We start from the raw sequence: 26,407 nt of genomic DNA, 5'->3' as shown, positions 1-26,407 counted from the left end.
GGGAAGAAGAGCAGGATAGTTTTCCAGGAACCRGGAATAACCTTGTAACCAAAACTATAGGGAGAGAATAATGAAGAAACAGCTGAGGGAGTTGCTGCTCCCAAAAGACAAAAATTCTTGTGCATTTTGGGTACAAAACTTTCATTGTTTCCTTTTAATTATGCCAGAATTTAAAGGTTTTGGCCAAAGACCTGCAGCACTACTGATCAGATTTTAAAAAATGTTCATTTTGTATTTCCYACTACCTGCTGGTCTGCATTCTTAAGTTCCTAGCTATATTTAAGAACTTACTCATAAATTCAGCCMATCTAGATGGTCAGTAACCAGAGGAATACTCCAAACACAGCTTTCCTGGGGAAAGTAAGATAATACAACTGTGAAATCGAGGCCTGAACACATGCAGGAACTGAACACGACTGAAAAACAGGAACTTCAGAGCTCTGCTTTCAAATTTTGGCGGTAGTTCAGAAAAACACTTTAACACGTGCTTAAATCCCATTAACTTGAGTAAGAGTTAAATGTATTCTTAAGTGCTATCCTTAATAGGAAAGGTCATTTCAGTGGAGCCTTTCAGTTGAAGAAGAACCATAGAGAAGAGGAGAGAAAGGTTTTAGAAAAGATAGGGAAACCTTTTTCATGAAATGGATTTCAATTAGTCACTGTAATCTGCATTTAAAATGTTAACAAGRTGTGTTTTCCATGCGTTTTCAAAAAACACTGTTGGCATAGGTCATTTCTGGCTGAAAGATTTACAACTGATGCTTTTAATTTATGAAATTTTCAACTCTACCTTGACTGTTACTGYTCATAGCAATCCTTTCATCTTGATATCCTTAAAAGGTGATAATTAGTTCAAACTCTACCACAGAAAATGCATTGTGCTAGTACATATAAAAAGATAGAATTTAAGAYAAAGATAATTTCTGTAAATGATGACAAGTATATATTTTGATCATAGTAGTAATATTTTTATATATCTTGCTATTTCCTGTGTACTTTTCTCTTATCTTCCTGTCTCCATATCTGCATTTGAATTTAATTGATAGTGGATTCAAGTAACAAAGTACTCGTCTACAAATATTTGAACAGTACAAGCCAGAGGCAGGTTAAAGCTGACTGGAACCTACATTATTTAAGCTTTTGGCTATTCTGCAAATTTTTTTTCCTGAAGATTTTTCCAAAGAAAACAAAGCTGAAGGTGCTGTCCATCTGCATATTTGGGAATGTTACAGCAACAAGAACTCAAATTAATAGCCTTTTGATACTGAGTGAGAATGCCCACTTACCTGGTAGTCTCAATTTCCCTCAGAAATTACATTCTTCTTCTAACATTGCTTTTTGTCRTGAGCTCAGCCTCCATTCTTTAGAGCTGAAGCAGTTGCTTCTGTTTTTGTTGAGAGTTTGAGCTGACATTTCTTTTTATATGTTGGGCAATGGAAGTCCAAACAAAGGACCTTGGATTTATGACTTTCAAGCAAACCGATTTCTGTCTAGTATCTTTATTGTTTGTTTTTTTTTCTTAAAAGAAGATGAAAAGCATGTACAAAATATGTTAAAATCAGGAAAGTCTTAGGAAAAAATACCTCACTGGTTTCTGTAACACTGTTGTAGGAAATTGATTCAGCTAGTGTAAAACTGTGACCTTTGCAAGTGCTTCCACTCAGTGCCTGTATCGTTACTCGATTTCCAATGGAAAGTGAGGGCATGACAAGTACTATTTGCAACCAGTTCTATTCAGTGCTTATGATAGTTCTGACCTCGGGGTCAAGGAATAGTGTGTTTCGCAGTTTAATTCATTGACTATGCTGGCCCCAATTCGAGAAGGAAAGGAAATAGGGGAAAGGCAGATAAGGAGTACAATTACAGCTTAATTCACTGCCTGTGAAACAGCCAGCTATTTACCTTTCAGATGAACAAAGTACAGCCAAGAGACACTTTCTATACCCACTTGTTGCTGTGTGGTATGCTGAATTTCTGATCTTGTTTGTCCTGATACCACTAGAATATGTATTAATTGAATTAGACATGTTGACTAGTGACTGTCTTCTGATGCACATTCATGCATTTGAGAGTAGATTAAGGTTATCCATGCCAGTATGGATGGAGTTTGTGTAACYAAGAGAGGTTGGATGCTGGGCTGGTAAAATCCAAGTTAGAAATTTCAGTGGGTCACATATATGTGGAGAGGTGTCATTTATGAAGCACCTATTGGGAAGATGTGGAGGGTACAGAGCAGCTGGCAGAGCCAAGTGTGAGTACACAGCAACATAATTCTGAGTTGCAGACTGATGAATCCTGAACCTTGGATTAATATTAAGGGGGCAGGTGACCTGTCTACCCTAATGGTCAATGTCTGTGATAAATTTTTCATCACTTATCAATCTAAGGATGTCTAGTAGTCTTCAAGTGTGGGTGTATGTTTGGGGCTTTTTACCAGTAATTCGTACTATTTTTGTGATTTAACAGAAATTGTGGTGCACTGCTCTAGCCAAACACTTCAGCATCCAAATTATCCTTTAATCTGGTGATAAAGTAAAAAAAATAAGTAAACTTTTTTTTTCTGGAATTTTATACCATGGCAACCGATCCAGAACACATTCTTCAAACACTACATATGTGGCCTGAGGAATTTACTGCTTTTGTTTTCAGCAGCTAATATATATCATGTAAGTAGTTTATATCCTTTTCCCCCGATACTGTGTTCATCCTGAATTCAAAAGAAATCTTGATTTTTATTTGTATTACTTGTGGCTTCTTCATTCAGCCATCCAGAGCAGTAGCACATCTTTATATTTGTTACTGGAATCATTAAGTCGCATGAGATACATAACTTCCTAGAGCTGCAGGAACTCATATAACCAATATTTACTCATAGAATCAATACAATCATATATAACCATGTATATACTCATATAACCACTTAATTAAATAAAGGAAAAAACAAAAATGTGAGAAGTAAAATGTCAGTACAAGTAAAATGCCAATACTGACAGTACTGATAATATATATGCTTGAATATATATATTTGACAGATATTATTGGGCTAATACAAGTCTTTCTAGATTCACTGTAATGATTTATGGGAGTATTTGGCCCTGATTGATAGAGACCAGTACTTAACTTAAAATGTACAGATGGTGTTTTTGTATATTATATACACAACATATTATTACATGTATATACCCAAACCAGAACAGTAAAATTGATTAGAGCAAGGTAGACTTTAGATAAGTTAAAAACACAGTATTAAGCAATATTTTTTGATTAGGATGATAAGAAATGGCAATCTTATGCTACCTGTGCTTTTAATCTTTCTTTAATTATATGTTAATGCGCTTAGCTAGCAAAGCTGAAAAAGCTGAGTAACACAATTATAAGAAAAATGATACTAAAGAGATATTTTCTTCTGCAAGTAAAAATGCATGTGGTCCAAATCTAACCATAGGATACATATAATTTGCAAACTGTACCACTGAAAGCTATTCAGATGAAAACTGCACAAGTTTTTTTATTCACAGGGATTTTAAATATATTTCAAAACTTCAAAGATTTTTATCTTGCAATAAATTAATTGTTTCCAATTCTATCATCTTCTCAGTTCATGAAAACTGAAGTGTTTCTGCCAAGGTCAGATMGTTAGGATCTCATTTAGACACTGCTTTTTTGGGTTTTCCTAAATTTCAGTATATCATCTTCCCCCTTCTCTGACTTTCTTCCCTATATCCTTCTGCCATCATTGCAAAACTATCATCTTCACCCTGGCCATAGGATTTTTCTCAGTTTCTGGGGAATTTCTTTGCTTCAGTAGCAAACCTTCTTAGAACATGTTTCTTACACCCATCTTGCCAAAACACTTCTTCCTTGAAAAGAAAATACCCATTTTTGCCCTGTAGCAGTTAGTCTGATGAGATAGCTCAGTGACACTGCCAAAACACAGTAGAAAGCAAGAGCAGTGGGTCCACTGATGGTGACCACACTAAAGCTGATGCCCTCTGGGGCTCTGTTAGAGGTGGCCTGGCTGGGAAGCCCCAGACCATCCATCATGCACAGCAGGGCCTCGCCAGTGGGGAATCTGAATTCCTGCTCAGTCTGACAACTAGGTAAAGGCTTGGAGAAAGTATATTTATTATTGAAAGGTTCTTTTCCTATATAGAATATATATTCCAAGCTACAGAGCTGTTTGATACTCAATCTATGTAATTAACACAGCATACCATCTCTATGGAGCAGCTGTGCAATCATGAGTAGTTATTATTTTTGAATCACAGTATATTATATTGAACATGTGAAGAACTATGATTTTTTAAAATTGCYTTTTTCTTAGAATGTGTCATTTTCTAACAAATTTTAGGTGCGCCCAAGATGTCCTTTTTCTTTCTTTTTTTTTTTAACCTGGTTACTAATTAGTGCTTAGTGGGATTCATTTATGGACGTATTTTATTGTTATTAATATTATGTAGGTGGAAAAAAGTATTTTTTGCAGGCACAAGAAGATAAAATACCCTCACATTAGTGGTAAAGACATGCTATAATTCCATTAGGAACATTCAAAATGTCACAGTACCATCTGGATATCTCTTTGTTGAAAAGTTATTTTTCACAGATTAATATACCTTATCATACATTTATGCATTGGTGAAAGGCTGGTTGTTGAACATAAGGCAAATACAGCATGCTGCTTTTTGCTCTAGCTGAAATCACATGTTTGTACCCCTCAGAAATTACTTTAAAACAGCTCTTTGCTTGCTATAGAATTTGAAATTTAGAAAATACTAAGTACAGACATCCACGAAAGGGACTTTCCTTTTTGAATAGACCATTGAGAACAGCCATGAAAAATTAAAGAGTCAAGTTTAATGAGCGAATGAAAAAACCCTCTAAATTCAAGGAGAAAATATCTTCGTAGTGAAGACTGTTTGTTAGACAAGTTTAAAAGATTTCCTTCCTAGTTAGAGGAATTCTAATGACATAACTAGATGTATGGTGTTTTTTCTTTTAGAGCAAGGCCTAAAATCTAATAACATTAACAATTTGTTCACATTTTAATTGCATGATAATTAGTAGGAGTCTAGTGAGCTACRTGGAAGTGAAATTCTCAAGAAACATGGAAAAAGCTAGTTAGTAATCTTCACTGCAATGGATCGCAATGCCRTATTTACAGATTGTTCTTAAAGCCAATTTTTTATCTGTTCTTGTGTTGCTTGTACAGCATTGTAACAGTGTTGTATAGGAAAGTTTTTAGTATGATCAAAATAAGCTGTGAAATTCTTTCATTTTATAGTAGACTTGAGAGTTATAGCTTCGAAAGGCTGAAGTCCACGAACAAATAGCAGGGTTTGCATGTCTTTCTCTTGTGAATTCGTTTCATATCTGAGGTGTGGTTAAGCTGTTTTTTACTGTACGGTTACGTGCAGCCTTTTAAACTACAGTCAGTCAAGATACAAATATTCTTCGAACATTCTGTTTCCACTGGGATTAAGAAAGCAGCAGCATCCCATTTCTGCCATAATTTCTCCCTTATGCAATGGAGAATTTCAAATGGTTCAGCTCATTTACAGACCTACAAGGTTTTTGCCCAAAACTCTGAAACGTCAACAATTGGTACAGCTAATGTCTATGGCCTTTCCCTCTGCTGCAAGAGTCAATATAGTGCTTAGAAAGAACCACTCAACAAAACATATAAAACTTCTGGAAATTAATATCATAAATACCAAATTGGACAAAAAAGGTAATTTTACTTAAAGATGTTTCTTTGAGAATATAAATTACACAGAAAAGTGCTTAGTGAAGAACAGTGTACTTGACATGTTTTATTGTTTTAATATGTTTTTAATAGTACCTTTTTACTATTTTTTCTTCTTATTCGCCAAGTTATTCTTAGGCAACTGTGATTAATAATTTAAAGAGGTCTGTTCTGGCTTTCAGTACATTTATATGGTTCCTCCAACAGTAATGAGAGTTTAAAACATGATATATGTTCTGATATCTTGTTCATAACATAAATCTTGTGTCACTTGCTATTGAATTTTAGACAGGAATTTTCCATGTTAATTTTACGTATGTGCTATGTATATTTGGGGTTTTATAATATTTTTTTTTATCAGACAGAAATTATGATCTCTAGAGGCTTAGCTATACCATCTTTTACTCTCTAAAATTTCCAAACTTTGCTACCTCTGATTTAGTTCCCAGGATGCTAGCAAAACCGACTGCTCTAGAAAGGATCATGGTATTACTTAGACTGGCTTTGAGAAGTTGCAGTATTGTAGGTACTATTGGTACCATACTAGTGGAAAAACATTATGTAACTTGACCATCCTAGCGCTACTCTATGGTGATACAGAAAGGAACTAGAGCTTTACCCACTCTGCCTTTAGGAATTCTGCTTGAATTTCATCTCAAGTTAGCAAACTAATTGACTGGAAGAAGTTGCATCTATGCTATTTAAAAGCAGAGCACTCAAATGTGAGCCATTTCTGCACTCTTTGAGTTTCCTTAGCAGGAAGTTAAGTTAGCTCACTTCTGATTAAACCTGAAACACGGGTCAGCTTTGTGACAGTGCGGACAACTGGACAGTTTAGGCTTGAGCAAAAGTTCTTGTTGCAAGTTAAAATGATAGAATTGACATAGTTTATACTACCAACAAGTTTTTTTCATATTTAATGCCTCAGTTCAGCCTCATTTTATAACCCTTTCCAAATGTTGTCCYTTCCCTGAAGCACAGCATGATAGATGGACTGTTATGTATCTACATCTATGTGTGATAGATCCACATACATATGTATCTTATGTTCAAMTGTAAAGATCATAAAGAACTGAGATTTTGAGGGAAAAAATGACATATGCTGCCACAGTGCAGTGTATACTTGCTGTATGTGTGTGTTTAGTTCCTTTGAAACTTCTTGAGCAGGGAGGTTGGGCTAGATGATCTGCAGAGGTCCCTTCCAACCTTATGCAGTCTGTGATTCTATGATTCTGTGAAACCATGTAATTGTGAAATGATGCTTCCATACCACTTCCTACCTGTAGCATTCAGAATATCTGTAAATTATTTCGGGGAGCAGGTCTTATGAAGGTTTGCTTTACACTTCCCACAAACTCCAGCTAGTGCTCTGAAGATCAGGAAGCCTACTTGCAAAGTTTCTGACATTGGTTTTTATGTGTGAGTAGCATAAACAGATTAAGCAAAAGAGGCATCTTTTAATATCATCCTCTGCTCACTTGAACAATCTTCAGGCCAAATTAACAATTGTTAGAGTAACCTCAGATGTCAGATTTTTACATGGCCCACAGATAACAGCCTCATTCTTTGATCATTTTTTGTTTATTCCAGTAGCATCCCACTAGTAAGAGTTCAAGAATATACTTTAGGCCCAGACAACACAAAAAACATCACAGGATACATTTGTGTTTCTTATGTCTTTTAGCAGTATACCTGACAAGTATTTGCTAGAATGCAACTCCTGGAAAACAAATAAAATATATGCAGTTTTAAAGTCTGCAAGTAAATTCAATATTAGTAAAGCTTAGTATTTATTTTGAGCATATGATCAGCTTCTCTTTTCTGTGAATTTACAGGTTTCAGGAATACCCTTTACTCTCCATGGAACAGAATGATTACTTAATTGTTCTTGTAAATGACAGCTTTACTTGGCTGTGAGTTTATGAGGCAGTAAATTTGCCTCATAACTTGCAGCATTTACCCAGCACATCTATGCTATGAGCTATTTATTACTAAATGTGCTTGGAAGAAAGTGGAAGGATCATATTAGTGCTCAGATGAGATATACTAGAGTGAAAAAATATTTCTCCAGTAGTGTCCTTTTGGTCTCTCATTCTCTTCGCAGTTTCTTTCAAATATAGGCCCACTGATACCAGTGGCCTTACACCGGTTTAGCTGTTGGAGATGATGGAATAGTAGGTATATCACAAGAATATTTAATTTAAAGTTAATCTATAGACCAGATATTTATACTCATATATGCTGGTGATACTCAGATTAATTTAAATGACTATATGAGACTTAACTAAAAAGCCATCTGGMCAAATTGTGGATACCTGGAGAAGACAGGCACATACATAATAGTACTTCTCCTGAGTTTTCTCTGAGCTTCGAGTAATTTGGATCTTCCTCAGCAGAGGCCCTTTCTGAATGCATGAATGCTGGAAATCAAATACTTCCTAAATCAGAAATGATGTCTTATTCTCATTTATTTTATCCTTAAATGCCATTTATCACATCTGAATCACTGGTCAATCATTGTACTGGTTGTTTTCATAATGTTTGCAATTATATAATATCATAAATAAAATCAGTGTCAGTAATATAATGGGCTGATAACAAAGGTCTGTGAAAAAAAAAGTCTTCTCAGTATAATTCACTCCATGCACTCRGTGGTCTTAATGTATCAGATGAGATGTGCTAGAATGAAAAAGATATTCTTCCAATAGGACCTTTTGGTCTCTCATTCTCTTTTCAGTTCATTTCAAATATAGGCCCACTGATATCAGTGGATATCAGGGATTTGATATCACTGATAGTAACTCTTCCTAACACTTGTGTGAACTAAGCCTTATTTACATAGTTCAGTGACAGAAAAGTCCTGATTTGCCAGTAATGCAGTTTTGCACGGGAATGAACAAACTACTTCAATTAAAATAAAAGAGATTCCCCTCTTTCCCTTCCTTCCCCACCTTTTAAAGAAAATTGTATCTTAATCTTCCAGTCCTTCTTGTCTATACTGTCCAGTTCCTGCTTRCTGGTATGAATTCTGTTGATATATTATTGAGACTACTATCAGAATAGAATATTAGTGAAGCTCTACATGGAGATAACAGAGAGCAAGRTTGGGTTTAGTCTTGGGACTGTGGCTTCATGTTGAGCCAGAAGGAGATTTTGTTGTCTCAGCATTCCCCTCCCTAATCTGGGCTGCAACCTATCAGCTGGCGTGGGGGCTGTGAGACACCCCAGCAGTGCTCCTGCAGGATCTTGCTCTCAGGCTGGGCTGTAGTGACAGCTGGTACCGTATTGACTCCTAACCTTATGCTCCACAGATAGAAAGAGCAGTCTTCATAATACCCTCACTCACATTCCTTGCTTTTTTAGTCCCTTAAGCAGGCAAGCTGGACTTGGGAAACATGCTTCATTCTTCACATATGCTCGCTTTTTTGGAGCTCCTGTGTTAAGCTCTTCCCTAGGCATGTACGCACATAGTGAACAGCCAAGAAAAGTTTCTGGATAGCCAGAGAATATCACAGCATGATCTGAAAAATTCTTTACAGATAGATTTATCCCAATATCATAATTGTCCTTTCTGCTAATGTAATCAGAAGCTGATTATGAGTCATAGCTTTTGTAATAACAGACCACTGAAAAAGGGTTGAAAGGAAAAAATGAGGACAAAAAGTATTATAATCTCATCTGCTAAATCACTGATTGAACTGTCCTTTTGATTGATGTATACTATTGACTGACAGTTTTTCTTTTCACTGCTGTCACTGTCATTCTATTTTTCCATTTCTACTCTGTATTTTAAAGTGTTGTTCTTAAATCTGGGGAAAAAGCGTGGACAAGTTTGGACTGAARCATTTTGAAAGGCTCCTTTTACAGTCTGCACTTGAACTGTAGTCACAGACCTGTCCTAATGGTTAGTACTGTTTTTTGTAGCTTTCCCTGTGAATTAGCAACTGGCTTTTCCCAGATATTAACTGCATTTTAGCAGGATAATCTTCATTCTGTATTTCATGACCTTTCAGGAGGAAAAGAAAATAAAGCTTTGGTGGCCCTGCCTACTTCTTCAGAGCTTTTGCCAACAGTCACCAAGCACAGCATTTCAGCGTACAAAATTGTACAAATGTGTATGTTTTGCTTATTATTGTTTGTTTCCCCATTAAGGAGCAGGTTSTGTTAGACAGTAAGCTTGCAATGGTGGAAAGTACAACATCATTTTACTGTATCGCTATCAGAGAGGCTTACTGTCCTTATGAATGTTTGTTTTGTTTGCATTAGTGTTGCAAAATGAAAGACAATTGTCCATCAGAGTTGTGTCTGAAACAGCTAAAACTTTTTAGGTGAAAAAGCTTCTATACTTTTGTCTGATTTAGAAATAACTACTATATATTCTCGTTTTTTCTGATTTTAAGCATCACTGTGCAAGGAGTTTGCACTGAAACTTTTTTGATTTTATTGCATATTAAAATGCATATTAGCTGGCAATCATGGAAAGGTTAAACCAACTAGGCAATCGTAAAATATATCTATAAGATATAAAAATTAGTGCCGATACTTTTGCTTTTCTGAGAGACAGGAAGAAGAACTAAGGTATAAAAACTTTACTGTGAATTATGTACTGTTTCATAAGTCTGAGTAGCTAATTATCCATTAGTCCCTCTGTGCTTTCCAGGAGAAAAATAAAATGAAGCGTAGGTAACTCATACAACTGGAAATGAATAATCATTATTTTCTAAGTTTAACTTTCCTACTACGAAGAAGCATTCTGGTCTGAACTTGCAAATGAGAAGACAAAGATTCTAGTGCCTGTCTATACCATGGGACCCCTTATTGTCACCCACAGAATTGCAATTATCATCTAGTGCTATGTAAATTTTAATATTCTGCTTTCTGTTGAAATATTAAAGTAGCCCTTTTATTTCAAGGATCTTGAAATACTGTTTAAATATTAAATAGGTTTTGAGGAACTCTTCAGATTCAGGTACAAAAAGTGTTTCAAATGAAATCTATGACAGTGAGATCCCATGATGCATTCTATTTTTTCTATAACTTTTCATTTCAGTTGGTCCAAGACTTTCTTTTGTTATTGGGACTCGAGTTGAATTTGTAGATCGTTTACATAAAATTCCATGTCTGAAGATTGAAGATATATTGCTGAAATTTCAGGCAACAGTCCTTTCCAGAAATACTGATCCTCTTCTTTTTATAGACCAAAAAACCCCCCAACAATCACAACATAGGATCATACTTCAAAAAGGTACTGTTGGTGAAGTTTCCATGCCCTAATATAAGGAGGCAAAAATCTTTAAATAAATATATACTGTAGTTGGATGTTATAAACTTCCACTCTGTCTTCTTAGAAATTCATGATTCTTTTTGAAAAAGTATGAGATTTATTCTACTTGAAAATGATCTCTTATTTTGCACAGATTTTGAGTATTTCACTTCCTCTGCTGTTTTTAAGTAGCATAGTCTGGTAGGAATTATTTGCATAATCTAGGTTACTTATTTTGAAGATTTTTTTTTGAAGCTAGGATATAAAAACAATCACTTAAATTAGTGATGTATATAAGTAACAGTATATGATTTTTTTTTCTCTTCATTATAACTATAGAAACAATTAGACATCCAGTGCTTGCACTGTAGGTATCCTTTCATTAAACAATGAAAACTTTGACTTCCTGGTATTTAGTTTGTGAGGTTGAAAAGCTGATTATTACAACACAAACATCAAGGTCATGTTACTTCGGTCATTCTTGGATACTATAAAAACTTTACATACTTCAGTCAARTGTAGATTTTACACTTCAGTTGACTGTCTTGATGATTATTGACTTCCTTTCTGTCTGTTTTAATGACAGGCAGTCAGTATCATTTTTGTGGTTTTTAATGCTGAAAGAATTAAAAAAGCTACAGGGATACCTCTTTGCCCCAGGGAGATACAAGTATAAGCTCTACTTTATGACTACAGTCCATGTAGAAAATTAAGAAGAAGATCAGAAGTACACAGCTCCCCAAGTCACAATTGCTACCTTGAAATTTTCCTAGAATGATGTTTCCTTGCCTTGTGGTAAATCTATTCCTAAAGAAAAAGACTATGCTCTTTGTAAGGATATATACCTGTGTGTACAGCATACATATGTACAACACGTAGCATGTATGCACTACATGTCTGCGCATACATATATATATATATATATATATATATATATATATATATGCATATGCACTGGACCACCTCCGTACCTTGGAGGTACACCTCCATATAGGTATAACTCCATACCTCCTTGATATGAGAAAGATAAAGAGAGGAGAAGTTGATTTCAAGTTTAAAAATCCAATCTAACCATATTCTGAATCTGACTCTGAGAATTTTGTCTTACATCAGTGCAAGTGTGACTAGTGCAATAAAACAGAGTTTGGCCCTCTGCATGTAAAGCAGATTGCACAGAGGCAAGAGAGACAACTGCTGACTTTTTTCTATGCTTTAGATGATATTCATTGCTGTTAGTATTGTATTCCACATTCATTGCTGATCTGTACATTGGAAAGGAGACAAATTATATATATTTTTTGTTAATTCGTTCAAATGATCCCACAAGATCTACAGCCATTAGCTGCTCAGGTCATTTCAGTAGACTGAATTTTCAGTATCCAGTGCTCATGGTAAACAACTGGTAAACAGTTTTATCTCTGCCTTTCTAAAGTGTGGAAAAACATGTATGATGCCTTTTTTTAGTGTATACTGCTTCATATTGTGCTGCATGTGTAACAGCCTTGCTGTTATGTAATGATCTGCCCACACTGTAACACATACCTTCCCATCTTGCCTGCCTTTCTCATCATACTTGTAATTAAGACTGTGCTGATCCTTTCTGGCAGCTCACCATCTGCAAAACAGGAAACCCTGGCTTTGCTGTGATTTCACACTTTCCTTGATTAAGCTTGCTTAGGTCTGATAATCTTTAGGAGGGCTGTGTAACACAAGGTGGCTGCGGTTGCACTTTCTTTGGGGACAAACAGGCAGAATGGCAGCAATAATTGGGTGCAATCTGGAATACCCAACAGTGCTGTCCAGATCTGTTAGCTTCTCTCACTGCAAAGACAGTGTGTTATGAAATGGATGGTCTCATTTCAAAGTGGACAGCTATACCCTCCTAGAGGGAAAGACGCATAATGTTTTAAACCTTGCAGCCTGCTTGCTGTTGGATAAGCACCWCTGGGCTGATTTTCTGGAAGGATGAGGCAGGTTCCAGTTCTGTAAGCAACAGCATCCATTTTAAATGGCAATGGCTGCAAAATCCAATTCCCTCTTATTGCTAGTGTTTCTGTATATCACTTTCCACTTCCCAGGCTGCAAGTCCACAACAATGAGAGTATTAAGTATTACTGTCAATGACCTGTCACTGTTACCTCTTAAGGCAGGCAGCACTGAGAACAAGACCTCAATACGGATTTTTTTGAGATGTTTCCATAGTAAAATAACACTCTTTTTAAAGTTGGTAAGGAGGCATTAGGGTCATTCAGCTTGCACTGTACCTTAATATTAACCTCATTAGTTAACTATCAAATTTGCTTTCCATTTCACACCTACTGTCTGAACGATAGCTCTGCCTGTAGATAACTCTCTGTTTTTTTCCAGTTAGAGATACCGTGAAGTGGATTAACTACTGCAGCATCACTGACATTGTTCCATTTATTCTCAATGTCAAAAAATGCATTGTGTTTCTTGTTTAATTTCATATAGCTCTCAAATATATATAGTCTTCTKCTTATATGTAGACTAAAGCATACCGGTCTTTTTTTGTCCAGACTTTTGATTCACTTTACTTCTCTCACATGGATATGATTATGACATCTGCTTCTCTCTTTCTAGCTTATTTTGCCATTTTTTTCCTCTAATGTAGATTACCTTGCTTAGCTGGAGGAGGAACAGGAGAGTTTCTCATTAACATCAGCATTTTGATGTCGCTTACTAAAGCAACAACTCTGATCGTGTGAGTATTGCAAATGTTGCATACTATAGCAATTCATTCATCCATTTTGGTCCTTTGGGGAGATAGTGGCTAACCTAATCCTTTTAAATAGTTTTTGCCTATAACTCTGTTTCAGCACAACAGGTTGCATGTCACTCTGATGGAGACTGTTTGAACAAACAGTGTTTTTTATGTCAGTAGTGTGTTTTTATTTTGACTACACAAACTGCCTGAAGTTATTTTGAATGAGAGAAATTCAGAGAGATTTAAGCTCGGATTTGCTTCATTAGTGTGTACTCAAGTTATTTCCAAAGACACCAAGACATAACTGTCATCCAGCAGCCTRCCAGGTTCTTACTTCCTGATATTGTCTAGTATAGTTTGTGTTTTTCCCTGTGCATGCAATTCTTTTTATGACTCTAGTACTTTTCTGATATTTAGTGTTTCTAGTGTTGSCAGCTCTGGTGTTGTTCTCAGCTGATCTCTGGGTTTCTGTCTACACAAGCTAATAAAATGAGGGAGGACCTGTTTTCTTGCTGTGGTGGAAGTGGTACAGCCCAACTCCTGTTCATGTAGCTAATGTGGCCCAGTGGCTTATCCGTATTGACTACTGGAAGCAGTTGCTTGCCTGACCTATCCCCTAGGATGTACCTGAGTTTTGTGTAGTGCCAGTGGTGAGCCTTGGCCAAAACAGTGCCAGGGAACATGCTACAACATTTTCACGGGGAAACAATACAGACAGTTGAGTCCCAGRGTTTAAGCCTCATGCCCTGACCCTGTGTAGCTGCTAGTATAAACCTAATTTTGAAGCCTGCTGGGGGTTATAGCCATATACGTTAGTACATTCATAGAAAAAGGCTTGGAGAATGCATTGTGATCTTGAGACCAGATTTGAGATTACAGATTGTGAATTTGCACCTTGAAAGCAAAAAAGAGAGCATAGTAACATTATTTTAATTGAATCAAATTGAAATATAATTTGATGAGTGCATATGAATGTGGTAAATARATGTGATCAGAATTCTGTACTGATTCATTATTGAGTTACGCCATTTAAAGCAAGTATAAGAACCCACAATAGATGATATTTAGAATTTTCTTAATATTTACATTTTTTTGTATGTTGTAATCAAGCCAGTATTGTTTACTGGAATCCCAGGAAATTCTCTGTAAGGGTAATTTTGTGTAAGTGCACATATTGGTGGAGTGTAAGATATTCAAAATACTAACAAAAAATGCATGCTCATAACACAGTCACTAGGAGATATGTTGATATTTGCTATATTTCCTAAATACTGAACTTAGTGGAGCTATTCTTGTTAACAAGTAAGATTCTAATTTTTTACTGATAATTACATTTATGCAGGTTGGACTAGATGATCTCCAGAGGTCCCCTCCAACCTTACTGATTCTATGATTCTGTGATCCATGAGAATGTGATTATAGTTTATGAGATTCTCTTTTTATGTTAAAGAAGATACCTTTATTAATTGAACTGTGATTAGTGGCTAGATAAAACAGTAAACCTCCAGCAGTTAATAGCTGTTTTAGGATAACAATAAATTCCATTAGTATATGCATAACTTTCACTAAGACTTCTGACCCAGAGTAGATAAACATACAAAATGAGACCAATTGCTTCATGTTATCGTACCTGTAAATAGCCTGTTGGATCAACCACTTCTAAAACATGTTTTGCACTAGCACATTCATTATGATTTGATAAAGTGAAATCACATCACGTATCCTACTGATGCCAAAAGTGAGATTCCATTTTGAATCGTTAGTCCATTCTCCGAACATGGACAGAAGAATCTATGCTTGAAAAAACAGTCAGCACAAACAGAAGAAAATACAATTTTTAACACGTAGCCCCTAACAGAACATTAGTGTTTGTAAGGTGGAAAAGCAATGATAATTTCATAACAGAGCAATGCCCAGTCATCTGAGTCTTCCTCATGTGAGAGTTTGCATTACTCAACAGGATTATTTATGTGAAACAAAGTTGCAGGAGCAGACCTGATTTTGCTAAGGAAGGATTTTTCCAGGAGGCAAATATAATTCATTAATCTTTTCTCGACTTAAAACTTGCTGTGCGCAGAATAGAAGTGGACTTGTTTTTCAAGGAAGAATTCTGTAGTGTTTTATTTTTATTTGTTCAGGGATTATCTGTTTATTTTAGTTACAGAACATAAACATACTGAAACAAAATAATTGTGTTTTATTTCTCAGCTGAAACAAAGAGGGAAGATTTAGAAATCAATTTTGTTATTTCTTTAATATTTACCAGAACCAGTTCATCTTTCTTTTAATGCAATCACTACCTCATTTCCTCCTGTCTATAATATTTGTTTTACTCTAGCTTTGGTCACTCTGTCTTCAGGGTGACTGAAAAAACTCTTCAGTTTTTAAGGAGTAACAGCTACACCATGAATTCAGTAGTCTTTCTGTACAAGATGGCACCTTGACACTTGCTTAGGATGAATTCTTTACTGACTTCATATAAAAGTATCAACCACACTGGTAGTGCTTTAGCCTGGGTAAAATTCATACTAAACTTCCAATGAAATGGTTTATGTGTGGCCCACTGAATAGACCAGGTATGTACTGTAACTGAAGTAGTGAAGCATCAAATCTAGACCGGTTCCTGCCCTCATGATGAAAAGGATGTTGGTAGGGCTGGAAMCAGATGAGGAGCTAGCTGATATCTCGTATCAGTCAGACAGTAGTAGAAGCATACACTTTGATAAGAAAGTAGTTTTTATGCTGGAGATAAGAGGTCTCTTATCCTTCTGAAAAATCTCGCAATTTGTAATTGTATTATAAGCCCTTTAAAAAAAATACTAGTTTGCATATACTCATAATGTTGCCAGATTTCCTAAAGATTCTCCTTCTTCTGGGATTCTGTCCCTTTCCTGGGATTTCATTCCCATTCTCAGATTTACCTCCGTTTATGTAATGATTTTCTACTATAAAAGATATAGGATGTCCTAGGGATTCTTATCTATGATTTTCCGACTCAGTATCTTACTGAGGATTACAGATAGTTACCTCTTGCATATGTTCTGTCTGGATCCATGGTTTTCACTTTCCTTTCTGCCCGTTGGCATGACTTCAACACAAGGAGGCTTTGCTTCCTCTTCAGAACAGTATATAGTCTTGCTCTGAGATGATGCTTTGTGGATATAGGAGATAGGCATTTGAACACTATAGAGAGCACCAACTGTTTTACTGTTTCCTGTGCAAGTGTCAGAGCCAATATATAGTGGATATTGATATAGAAGGTGTGAGCTGAGCATATTCTTCCTCCAGGTACCTGTTAAGAGAAAAATGCACCTTACTCACTTCTTTCCAAATGCAGATGTTCTCTAAAAAGGACTTTTGACTCTGGTTTCTGAATAGATGAATGCAAACTGGAAATTGCCAAGATATATCATAGGCTATAGTGGGATGAACTGGTACTTGGTAAATAGCTGYCTGCTCCTGGGGTAGTAGTATTTCTTCCTTCAAATCTTGCCTCACTTAGATCATCACAATTGTAACAACATGACTTAAAAAAGTTRGAAGATTCTTTCTGAGTTCAAGCTTCTGATCTGTAAATGCTATCTTCTAATTTCACAAAATACGAAATACAAAAATTTTGGAAAAATAACAAAACTAAAATATATGAAATACTATAGTGAAAAGCACAATAGAAAAATCTATGGGAACAGTAGTCAGTCAGTTTTTAGAGCTGGATTTGAGTAGCATGCAGTAAATAAAGCACTTCAAACAAGAAGAATAATGCAAAATATTGACTAGCTGTTCAATAAGTGAGCCACTCCATGGTGTGCCCTGAGGCAGGCATCCTGTTGGAAAAACAATATGTGATCATGTAATTAAAGAGCATAGCATAATACACATGAACACTAGGTTCAGATAAAACCGGTGCTACAAACTTAGTTCTGGTATTTGATAATGCTGGAATTCTTGACTTTTACTGCTTGAAAGATGCCTATTTATGCTAGTGTGCATTTCACACAATAAAACACCTAGCCGTCTGGATCGCTTGCACTTCCTTATTGCTTCTCRTTAAAGGTGGAGGGCATAAACTGCTGAATTAAGCTCAAGAGCCTTGTAAGACTATGAAGTAAATTGCCACCTTTCTTCTGTATGTGATACAAACTTTCTCATCTTCTCTTCCTCTTCTTTTGAGCAGGTTAGCAGGATTTAGCTGTCAGCAAACATTTGAATGACTACTTGTTTTTCTATTAAATAGTCTTCAAGTAYGATTATAAAGCACCTTGTAAAATTAAATATTAATTCACATTTTTATATATACTCAAACTATCCAATTTAAATAAAAAAAAACTTTAATCAAAACCTAGGCTGGAAAATGTGGATGATTATATTGTGCACTATTTTTTTGTGCTAATAAGATTTCCAGAAATTTATTTTCCTGACATTTTAATGTAAAGATCCCATGACCTCTAGCATTAATTATTTCCATGAGCTAGTTAGCAAATGAGTCCTTCAGGGCCCATGGCATGTAAAAGTAAATTAATCCTCTGAGTTTATGAGATTGTTGGATAATATTTTAGTTGGGCCATTAAYTGTGGAAGAACTCGTCTTCTCTGTTTTTTAGACGAAAAGGTTTTACAACAACTCTGCAACTCTATTGGCCTTGTAAGTGGCTTGAAATTAAACATAAGGACCATAATTTGATAGAAAGGCTTTAACGTTTCTTTGCAGAAATTCACTAAAGCAACATGGCACAATGAAAGGCTAACCTTGCAAAGCTTGCAGTATATGTTGATTTCTTTTGCAGTTGTCACTGAGCATAAGAGCAGAAGAATCAAGATAATAGAGCTGAGAAAGCWTGGGTGAATTGGAAAAGTATTATTTTGCATATAATACTTTTTTGTATCTGACAGTAAAAGAAAAATTGTCACTTTTATAGTCTATTTGATAAAACAATGATTTACTGATGTGAACTGTAAAAATAAATAAATAAATGAATCATGCCATATTTGCAATGAATTGCAATGAATATTGAAAGTTACATTAAACATTCTAAATAGTTACATTAAACATTCTAAATAAGTACTTGTCTTGGAATATCTAGACTATAATAAATTAACTGTGATTCCAATCAAAATTCCATGGATGGACTATCCCCAGAGTTTAGGATGTTTGGAGAATTATTTTCTCATCTTAATGAACAATTTAGGACCATTTTTAGCTCATTCTCCATGCAAATACTTACATTCATAAGGATGCAACAGAGCCTTAAATTCTAGAGTGTTCCCTGAAAACCTCTAGAAGGCATGATAAATGTAATCTATTCAATTTTGTATGTTTATGTATTTTTATAGAATCCTACTTAATTCTTACTTATCATGCTGAATTTAGCTTCATTATGCTTTGTAGGATTTTTAGTCAAAAGCTTTTTCACAAAAGTGAAAAAAAATAATCCTGAAATTCTAACTTCAAGGAATAGTTAGTAGAGAAAAGAGTAGCTCACTGGGTCACAGATAGGAGGACATAGACTATTCAAACCTTAGTTTGCTGATTCAATTCTCACCCAGCTTGACTACATTTGAAGAATATTACTGTCTGTGGGTTCTTTGACTCGTGTACAGCAACTTAATATACTCAAGTCCCTATAAGGAGTTTTCACACTACACAGGAGAATGCTGTATTTGGAATTAATTGAAAGTTTTGGCAGAATGGCAAAAGTTGTGAAGAAAATGAGCTACTGCTTACATGTAGAAATTAGGAAAAGCCCAGCTGACACCTAATAGCAGAAAAAGGAATGAGAGAGTTATATTATTTTGAATATATTCCTATTATGGTTAAAAATCTATTAGCTTTTGTCCTTATGTTAGGATGATTTAGTCAGGATACAGTCTTTTTTGCTCTTTATAAATGCCATCTAATCAGGCCATTGATTTCTTGCTCTCCTAGGAAAGACTCAATTTCCATCCTTCCAGGTCGTTCTCCCAGGCTTGTTTTCGTGTCTGATATTGCCACACAAGAAGTGGTGGGTGTCTGATAGCTCCATATCATACCTGTTGGTCAGGACAGTGTCTCCTGGTGGAGAACCTTGATTTTTCCCTTCAAATGCTATCTGCATTATGTCAGACGTATATCTCTAAGAGTATCCTAGCAGCTGATAGTAAGGCTGAATGGCTGTTTTAGCTTCGAGAGAGTTGTATGATATTCCAGGTGATATACTGCATATTTCAGGCATGGTATACTGCTGATGCACTTGGACAGCCCCTTTTGAACAGATGCCTTCTTAACTACCACAGCTAGACAGACCAGGGTACAGTGGAACAGAACTGCTGTAAGTCACCCTGACAAATACATAGCCTCAGGAAGAGGCAATATGAAACACCAGCAATCAGCACTACTGAATATCWAAGCCTATATGAATGGCTAGTGATCAACTGATTAGTTAGTAGCGCAAATAACATTGATAGTCTATCACAGTAACTGCAGATAACTGAGCTGATTAACAGAGTTTTTAGCTGCTATTAAAACTATTCCCTGAATGCTGCATCACATTCCTTTTCCTTCCCTTTTGCCCTATTTCCCTCTCCTAACTACTGACTCCCTGCTTCTAGTGATATCGTGAATATCCCCGTCGCTTAGGGAACATTCCACAACTCAAAAGGTGAAGCCTCACATACAGGTAGATAGATCCTGTCCTGTTTCCCTGCCCCTGTGTAAGCGCTTTGATACTCTCTTTCACTGGAAGGACCAAATAGGAATAATTCCAGGGTTGTGCTTAATGCAGAATGGCATGGGCCATTGCCTTTGCCTGTGTTGCAGGAAGAAAAGGGATGTTTTTGCATGCTTTCCATGCTCTTCTCTGCTCTATGTTTGACTCTGTGTGTGTACCTGTGTACTTGTGTTCTCAGAGAACTTAAGGATTTTAAAGCACCTTTACCCACAAAATTAAAAGGTCACTATTTATGTAATGCTGCCTCTAATCATGGTCCTGAAAAGTACTCTTTGAGTTAGAGATGGTGGCTCATAAGTAACATGAAAGAGCACAGACTTTAGAGATGCAATGCTTACATGCTGTYTTAAGGCTCAAAAGTTAGCAGGAATGCACGTAGCCTTCATTCGTGAGCTGACTAATGCTCTTAGTGATACTTTCTCCACATTAATAGATTGACTAATTTCTTCATTAGACAATTATTCATAAATAATTATAGGTCACTTCTTGTAAAGTCTATGCTTTTGCATGAAGTGGATTAATCAGCCATCATTCTAGCTCTGAGACACAGGAAAACAGATGGCTACAGCAATAGTAGAAATGTCTGTCTCTTGCCTCAGCAGCCTGAATGTCTAGTCAGTCAAGAAAATTAGTTTATTATGCCTATGATTTATCAGAACTTCAGCTATTTTGTTTCCAGACTGCACAAGAAAATAAAACTTTTAAATCCAGACTTTTTGTTCATTTAAAAGAAAGAAATTATTTCCGTAAGGAAATAAATTATAATTTCTATGCCTAACTTCCATTGCTGGGCTGAGAAGTAGTATCTCCTTTTGTCTGTTTGTAGAAAAGGTGCTATAAAATGAATGTGAAAGAAGTCTGTCTAAGAGCTCATTGTTGCAAAAATTCAAATTTATGATCTCACTCTTGGGTTCTAGGTTTAATTCTGATTTTACTTGTGTGTTTTCGTGTTCTCATGACCTTATTAAGTTCAGTGGAATTATGTGTTCTTTAGATCTCTGCTTTTTAGTCACAGCTAATATAACATGCACATGTACCAAAGGCAAAATTTCTGTATTCTGTTTGTCCATGTTCTGAAGCAGAGGGTGATGCCAGTGTCACAGCTAGCCTGCCTTAGCATCAGTGGGATCACAACTAGGTCCTTCCAWTTTTTTCCCCTAGAATTATAGAATTACATTGTCTTTTTAAAATATTTATCTTTTCAAAGGAGTGTACAGAGATCAGCTTGTAAAGGAAACATAATACTTAGTCRTATTTTGCATGCTTTTGCATTCCCTTAGAAGGAAGCTTGTTCTTCATTGAGTTCTATRCAGTGAGTAAAACAGAGCATAGTCAATCAGAGGTAGTTGGATTAAAAAAAAGTGTAAAAAACAATGCATACTGTGGAGAGCAGGCCTATTAATGTCAAACTTTCACGAAGTTCGTCAGGAGTGATCCAGTTAATTATAACACATTGATTCAAAATGTAAGAACAACCTGTAAAGAAGAAAAGACAATTTCATTCTGACCCCATGCTGGCGTTGCTTATCCTAACRTGACACTCTTTAATCCTAGACAGCTTTTGCTACATAGGCACCAAGCCAGTGCTTGTTGTGTTCTGCTATAGTGCAAGGGTGTGTGTCAGCTTGGTAAGGGAAGACAGCTTCTCTTCTCTTCCCTAAAGAACGATCATTTCATCAAGCACACTGAAGCTTAGAAATTCTAAGTTGCAATATAAACAATGGTTATGATTCCCAACCCAGCTGGTGCTGTCAGGCAAAAAAACCCTGCAGTCATTTGAATGCAGCAGGATAAACACACTAGAACACTAATTTGTTCAGCTACTGTTCCAGCTTGTTACCCATCTCTGGCAGCTATAAGTGCTTAATTGCAGTAGTGATGTCCACAAGTATCACAGGAGATACTTTATCAGGTGTTTATATTACCAACAGATATTACCAGACTGAAGTAAATAGACAACATCTCAGCCCTCAGATAATGCATGTATATTATTATTATTACTGTGAAACATAGGCAGAAAAAATATTTTCAGTRGAATTTGCCATTTAGAGAATCTCATGCTTCATTGTGATACTTCAATTATGGCAAATTTAAGATGGGATCCAGGCAAGAATGTGATGGAACCTATGTGATTTTTGATCTCTTCTTATGGCAATCACTTCAGCAGACAGAAGCCAAGCTTACCAGCCCATAGCCCTTTCATTTCACAGAGAATTCTGAATAGAATCAAATTGTAACTAGATCAAGTTCAGAATCGTCTAGGTCTTCCATAAAATGGAATTTTCTACCCAGATCAATTTATTACCACATTTAATCATATATTTTTGATTATTATATTATTATTTAAAGCTRTAAAACAGGCCTGTTTGAGCAGTGGCCCATCAGCCAAATGCAGCTTGCAGAGCACAGCCAAGCAGCTTTCTGAAGAACATTGCTGTGGAAGACATGACATGGTAGAGGTGTCCAGTCCAATCTCTCCTACCAATTCTACATTGTGCCATGCATTTTCCAAAACAAACAAACAAACAAAAAAGTTGTCTTTATCGTTCAAAGAACTGCTGAAAGACTTTGATGAAGAAAATAAATATATATATACTGCATGGATATATGTAAGTCAGTTCTCCAGACCCTCTTCTTCTAATATTTGAACACACTTGAGGTTTGTTAACAATGTGGAAGGAGACAAATTTTAAGTATAGGAATAGTGMCCTCCCCAGCTTATTTTTATGCCTCCCTTCTCCCCATTCCCCTGCCAAATTTTTGATTGTAAACTTTGTGACAGGGACTGCAATCTCCCTCATCTAGCAGAACTTGACTTTCCAGCTGACATCCAAGTGCTACAGCACTAATACATTGGTTACAAAATATTTTGGTACTCTCCTAACATAAAAACCTCGTTTCATAAGCTAGTTTCTGTGAAGGGTGACACAGTGTGGCAGCTGAACATTTGTTGAGATAGTCACTTTGAAAACCCGATTACTAAGCATAGCACTTTCACTGGAAGTGCTTGTGAATAATGCGCATTAATGAGGAGTTGTAGTACCCATGTTTATGTGCTCTATGTTTAGTTAATTTATGTTATCTCACTGTGAACACAATAAACCATGGCACAAGGTATGCAGTATGAATGGTTAATGGATAAATAAAAGACAATAATGTATAACAGCGCACTTCTTCATGCTCCAATATATAAACATAACTTTTGACATCTGTTGGAAAGATAATCACGTGTATCCTTGATTCCTGCCAACTTACAAATTACATTCAACTACTTAAATGCTCTCTGTTAAAAAAAAATTCAAAAAATAAAAAATAAGTAGTAGAATTTAATTTCTGTATTGATATGCTGGCATTGGCTAAGATCCAGCTAACAAAAACATGGATATGCACATATATGATATGTTTGCATACAGTTGAAACAGCTAAAAATGTAGATATTTAGGAGAATATTTTTGCAAGTGAAGAAGCAAACAGTTCTTCCAATTAAATATTTTTCTGTAATATGAAACTGCTAGCTGCTAGTGTGTTGGAATATATTATTTTTTTTAAATAATGTAAATAATGCAGACTTGTGCAATTTTTGTGAAGATCTTTGACATCAGCCAAAGAATTTTGATTGAGTAAATATATAGGCATGTAAAATTGTGACACTCCAAAAAATATGGGAGTGCCAAAAGGCACTAGCTACCTAATTCACACACATTTGGATGAGGTAATTGATATTTTGAAAAATGCATTAGCTACCTATTTGCATCTTTAGGCAATTTAAAATTCTGGATGTCTATTACAGTTATGATTTGGAATCCTGAAGGCATGTTGGTTTTTAATAAATTAACTTTCAAAAGCTAATTATACCTAAAAGGTCTTAGTCTGCAACAAAATAAGATTTAAGTGAACTTGACAATRTTCTACATGCAGCTTAAGTACTACCCTTTAGAGCCCAAGCTAATAAAAATGAATTATTATTATATTCATTCTAGGCTAGATTTTTGATACATGTCTGAAAATGTAAACAATAAATGCACTTGCAGAGAAATTTATCTCTGGGCAGAGAGACAGTCCTAACAGTGAAGCACTTAGCTCTCACTTAAATGCTATTTTTGGAATTTTAAATAGAACTTCACAGGCTTGGTGGGGATCCTCTGAACAGAACTGAACCCATGCAGCTGTACAGTATACGCAGAACGTGATGAAATCAGATTTATGCAAAAAATTTTCCTATYTGTAAATGGTACTGATTAATAAAGTGATGTTTGTCCTGAAAATATATCTTAAAGTAGGGTCTGGTTTATCTAACCTAAAAGAAGCAGCTCATTTTTAATACTGAAGAGCATTGCCAATTGCTGCTGGTAGTTGTATCCTTTAGACCTTAGCCATGGCCATGAATAGAAGTTAAATGCTTTGACTGTTAARAGCACAGGAAGGCTCTTTTCATATCATTAGGAAGGGAATGAGGGTTGTGGTTGGGAGAAGCAGGCACATGACATATTTTACAAGGATATATTACATTTCTTTCTAGAAGAATAATAGTGTTGAAAGATGGCACTTTTCCAGAAGTATGGATACCCTACAAATTAGGATTCCCTTATTGCTGTCAGAGATTGTCTTTTAATGCACTTTCTCAATTCAAAGCATGCAAGAGCATTTGAGGTAGGCAGCACAGAGTGAGAGGGAGTTTCAGGCTTCCTTCTGATGGTTTTCTGTGGATTCAAGATAGTCCTTTATTGTTTGGATCTTTTAGGAAATAGACATTTGCAGAAAATAACCCAAACTAGAACAAAACAATTATGTGACAATGCTAATCTCATCTAATGTTCATATTAATGACCTATTTTTAGACAAAAAGAACACATTATTATTATACCTCTGATATAAAGTCTTCTTTTATGATTATGTGAATGAATCTCTCAAAACAAGCTGAAATTGACTGCATTTGGCACAATACGGTAATTTTGATTGCCTTTCTTTTGTTCCCTGAAAGAGCTATTTTTCATTTCTGCTCGGGTCTAAGAAACTCTTTTTATTTTAATTTATTTATTTATTTATTTTTTTGGCATAGAAACAATCAATAAGAAACCTGCCTCAAAGTAGCAGAGAACGACCTTTGTATTCTCAGTTGATGATACTGCAGACAGGGTTGACTGTGGTGTCAGGCTATTATTTCTCTGCATTTTCCAGCTACATGGAATTTTCCTAATCTATCTCCTTAATATATCTCTCTATATAATTAAATGAGGTCATTTATTATAAATGAACACAGATGTCTATAGTTCTGCTTGACTGACAGCATTTTTCTTTAGCGAACATTTTTATTTAGAGAGGCATTAAATGTTTTACTAGGAGCAATTTTAAATGTGAAGAATGACTTGACAATATATTTCTGTGAGTATGGTTGTACTGTGGTATTACTTTGTGTTTTGCTAAGATGGTTGAAATAACTATACTCTTGTTTATGTCTTTCTACATACCATATAGGTTCCTACACGCATTTCCAGATCTCCTTTCACCTTGAATGAAATATTTTGCTGARTTCACATCTTTGTTCCATTCATACATGCCATAAATGGTCTTATACACAGTCTAGAAGTAAGCCAGAGCAAACAGTTAGGATTTCATACTTCATTCTTCTGTTCATGGTGCAGATAGCTAGGGACAAACAGGGAATACCTCTAAGTATTTGTTCCCAGCTTGACCTGGCTTTAACAATTTCTACTTGCATTTGCAATTGCCTAACATCACTGGCCTGTTTGTGTTCCATTAGTGCAGATCTCATGGACCTWCACAGATTTATACTAAGTGACTATTTGCTGCATTTGTCATTTATGTACTACCTGTACAGTTCCTGCAATGTTTATCTGCAGAGGTTTTGTTGAAAAGTGTAGTGTAATCAATGTGCAAGTCCTCAGCTGGAGAAGATCCCAGCCTAGCTGATAGTTTGATAAATAAGAGCTAACACATTCATGCATTAGGAAA

This window comes from Rhea americana, unplaced genomic scaffold, assembly GCF_003343005.1.
Source record: "Rhea americana isolate MKP2758 unplaced genomic scaffold, rheAme1 scaffold_123, whole genome shotgun sequence".
NCBI lineage: Eukaryota > Metazoa > Chordata > Aves > Rheiformes > Rheidae > Rhea > Rhea americana.
Note: the sequence above shows the minus strand (reverse complement) of the source record.